Raw genomic sequence first — 3,971 nt, forward strand, 5'->3', positions numbered from 1 at the left:
GTGAGTGTGGGTATGGGTGTGTGTCGGTGGGTGTGTGTGGGTGAGTGAGTGTGTCAGTGAGTGTGGGTATTGGAGTGTGTCAGTGAGTGTGGGTATTGGAGTGTGTCGGTGAGAGTGTGTCAGTGAGCGTTAGTATAGGGAAGTGTGTTGGGGACACACTTTAAGGGCATTTAAATGGTCATTGGATAGGCATATGGACGAGAATGGAATAGTGTAGGTTAGATGGACTTCAAATTGGTTTCACAGGGCGGTACAACATGGAGGGCCGAAGGGCCTGTACTGCGCTGTAATGTTCGATGTTCTACATGAATGTGAGTTCTGTGACTCTGCATGTTTGCTTTGTGTTCAAATGTGTTTTGGGCCATTGATTTTTTTAAAAAAAGATAAAGTTTTGACAATCACTCTCCATTTGCCCCCCTGTCCATCTGTCTAGCTCCTGTCTGCTTTAGTTTCAGCCTGTCTCAGATTCCGCTGCAGCGGGTTCTCACTGTCAGTGTGAGCTATTTTGAAACACTCTGGGAGTGCCTTTCCCGAGTCTTTACATCGCTCGTCGATGTTTTGGACTCTTTAGCATCACCACAGACCAAGGGCCGGGTGGTACTGGTGTTATATGAGACTCGGGTGTTTTTCGTCAGCGGGGGTCTCGGACCTGCCTGGTGTTAATGGATGGGCGCCCCCTTTTTTATTTTTATGTCATTTTTTGGTGGGGGTTAGCCGATCCTTGTCTCGGTGAAAGATTTTTTTATCACCTTCTGCTCACTTGTCACTGAAGAGTTGTAATAATTCGAGTGTCAGTGACAAAGTGAGTCTTGATGTCTTTTGGACCAATGTCTCAAATCTCTGGATGCCGAGGAATTTCATGAGGCATGCCTTGTGTTTGTAATGACTATTCCCATTTCAGGAACCTCTCACAAACCCACAGCCAAACCGCAACATTTCCACCTCCAGCTGAATCACTCTGCCCCTGCTCAAGTGGGTTTTAAAGTTATGCTTTTAAGTAACAATTTGACACCTTCTGACTCCAATTAATGTTATTATTTTGTTTTCTCAAGTTGCTCCTGTCTGTCTTTGAGTCGGTCTATTTCACTCTCCCCTCCATTTCCTCTCCCTCCCCCTCTGACCCCGTCTATTATTCTCTCTCCCTGCTTCATTCTGACACTCCCTCGGTTTCTCACTCTCACTCTCACTCTCTTCCTCCGAGCTTCCAGCTGAGAACTTCAGCATCGAGTCAGATCCAATAACACCAATGAGATTTGTAAAAGCAGAAATACTCTCTGTTCCGCTGGGCAGACCAAACACAGCACTTTCCGCTCTGTCTGTAGGAATGAGCCTGACATTGCTGTTTGATTAAACCGCCCTGCTCCGGGCTTGCTGCAGAGTTCAGGTAAAGCACACTCGAGGAAGTCCACCTCACTTTCTGCTCAGGCACTTTACAGACTCGAGCTTGCCACATTGTATTCCATAACTTTAGAACAAAAACAGAAGTTGCTGGAAAAGCTCAGCAGGTATGGAGCATCTCGAAGAGAAATCCGGGCTAACGGTTTCGGGTCCAGCGAGCTTCCTCAGAGCTGATTGTCAATTGTCCAGACGGAGTATTTACCGGTGTTTCTGTGACGGGTTGGAACTGGGCAGGCAGGGGATTACAATATTTTAGTCAACGTGGTTTCCCTCGCTCTGGGTGAACACCTCACACAGCCCTCTATTGTCTTGCAGCTGTTCCTAAACACCTCCGGGAGTTAATCGGTGAGACCCCACTCTGGCCTGAGTCTCACACGGTTTATAAACAGACTTCTCAAAAGCCACCGCCGTTCCCGAACCAATTCCCCCTCCCCCAGCCTGCACCGACTTTACAATCTCAGGCCGGTCCTGCCCGCTATACCGTTGCTAGCTCTGTACCCACTGCCACATTATGACTCTGGCTCTGTGCCCAGTGCCACATTTTGAGCTAGACACTGTACCCAGTGCCACATTGTGAGCTTGGCCATGTATCCAGTGCCACATTGTGAACCAGGCCCTGTCCCCAGTGCCACATTGTGAGCCAGATACTGTACCCACTGCCACATTGTGAGCCTTGCTCTGTACCCACGCCACTTTTTGAGCCTGGTTCTGTACCCAGTGCCATATTGTGAACCAGGCCCTGTGCCCACTGCCACATTGTAAGCCTGGCTCTGTACCCAGTGCCACATTGTGAACCAGGCCCTGTACCCAGTGCCATATTGTGAGCCAGACCCTGTACCCACTGCCACATTATGACTCTGGCTCTGTACCCAGTGCCACATTGTGAACCAGACCCTGTACCCAGTGCCATATTGTGAGCCAGACCCTGTACCCAGTGCCACATCGTGAGCCAGGCCCTGTGCCCACTGCCACATTGTGATCCTAGCTCTGTACCCAGTGCCACATTGTGAACCAGTGCCATATTTAGTGCCAGACCCTGAGCTCCTCCACTTCAATCATTGCTGAGGCTTACAAAGAAACACAACGAGCAGTAAGAACTTTCTGGAACACCGAGCGTACCGCATAAGGAAAGAAATTCTGGGAGTACGCAGTGATCTGCAAGGTCTAAAAATAAATGGGAAGTGAGACATGTTTACGTTAGGGTTCAGCTGGTAGGGACTCGGCTGAAACTGAGCTTCACAATCTGTCCCTCAGTGATTCAAATCTTCTCTGATTCACTCAAAACCACATTGTTCAGCATTCTTACCTGGCCAGGAAGTTTCCTTCCTTCATTTCCTCCCTCAGTGTCTCCCTGGGGCTGGGGCTGGGGCTGCGGCTGGGGTATTTTTAGCAGCGGTTAGTGACACTGTCTCAGTGACACTGACGTTCAGCAAAGTTCGAGACTGAGCAAAGATTGCAAACATCCAAAGAGACGCAAGAGGGAATCAGTTGAAGTCAAAGTTATGGACATAACAAGGCAGCATTTAACGCCCGATACAATGGGAGGATTGAAGAAAGTCAGGAAATCATTCCTTGTCAAAACTCCACCGAATTCCAGGTAAAAAACAATGACTGCAGATGCTGGAAACCAGATTCTGGATTAGTGTTGCTGGAAAAGCACAGCAGTTCACGCAGCATCCAAGGAGCAGCAAAATCGACGTTTCGGGCAAAAGCCCTTCCTGAACTGCTGTGCCCTTCCAGCACCACTAATCCAGAATCCACCGAATTCCAGGTCAGTCAGCATCGGAGAGTTGGCTCAGAACACCCTCCATCCATTCTCACTCCTGAGCCTTCGCGGGCAGGATGGGCCGACTGGGCTCTTTCTGTGCCGTAAACTTTCTAAGGTCAACGTGACCTGGTGAGCCTCTCTTCCGGATGAACATTGGAGAATAGTATCGAGAGAAAAGAACCACGGAGTCTGGGAAACCATTTGTGCCTATTGGCAGAATACAATGAGATGGGACCAAGAGATGACCATTCAGCCGGTCGAGCCTGTTCTGCACAGGGCGAAAGTGAGCACTGCAAGTGCTGGAGATCAGAGTCTAGATCAGAGTGGTGCTGGAAAAGCACAGCAGGTCAGGCAGCATCCGAGGAGCAGGAGAGTTAACATTTCGGGCAAAGGTCCTGCACAGTCTATTTCAGAATTGAAGAAGTGTGGACTTGTTGGGCCGAAGGGCCTGTTTCCACACTGTAGGGAATCTAATCTAATCTAATCTAAAAAGTCACTGGACTCGAAATGGTTACCTTGTTTCTGTCTGTCCAGATGCTGCCAGATCTGCTGAGTTTCTCCAACATTCTCGGTGTTTATTTCAGATTTCCAGCACCCGCTGTATTTTGCCTTCTCAGGGGAAACATCTTTCTTGCCGAAATTTTCATAAGATCATCCTTCATTTTTCGGAATTCTACAGAGAGTGGTACAAGAAGAAAAGGGAGATGGGGCTCTCTAAACCCCTTCCACAATCTGCAGCTGAATACGGGGCGGGGTTAGGGGATGGGGGATGGGGAAGGGGGTGTGGTTAGATATGGGGGCGGGG

The 3,971-nt window shown here is 49.1% G+C and overlaps 1 protein-coding gene across 2 annotated transcripts in view; it reads right to left on the bottom strand.

Moving 5' to 3' along the window:
- LOC122539587 (fibronectin type III and SPRY domain-containing protein 2) overlaps window positions 1–3,912 on the bottom strand; it is a 26,056-nt gene extending 22,144 nt beyond the window's left edge. Inside the window, exon 1 of one of the 2 annotated variants that reach the window (XM_043674589.1) lies at window positions 3,682–3,912. The gene's annotated coding sequence lies outside the window, so the exon portion shown is untranslated. Of the gene's footprint in view, window positions 1–2,704; window positions 2,988–3,681 lie in introns of those variants that run through there. The other variant, XM_043674588.1, reaches the window with a different exon arrangement.
- Between the last annotated feature and the right edge of the window lie 59 nt (window positions 3,913–3,971).

The sequence above is a fragment of the Chiloscyllium plagiosum genome, chromosome 32, assembly GCF_004010195.1.
Source record: "Chiloscyllium plagiosum isolate BGI_BamShark_2017 chromosome 32, ASM401019v2, whole genome shotgun sequence".
Classification (NCBI taxonomy): domain Eukaryota; kingdom Metazoa; phylum Chordata; class Chondrichthyes; order Orectolobiformes; family Hemiscylliidae; genus Chiloscyllium; species Chiloscyllium plagiosum.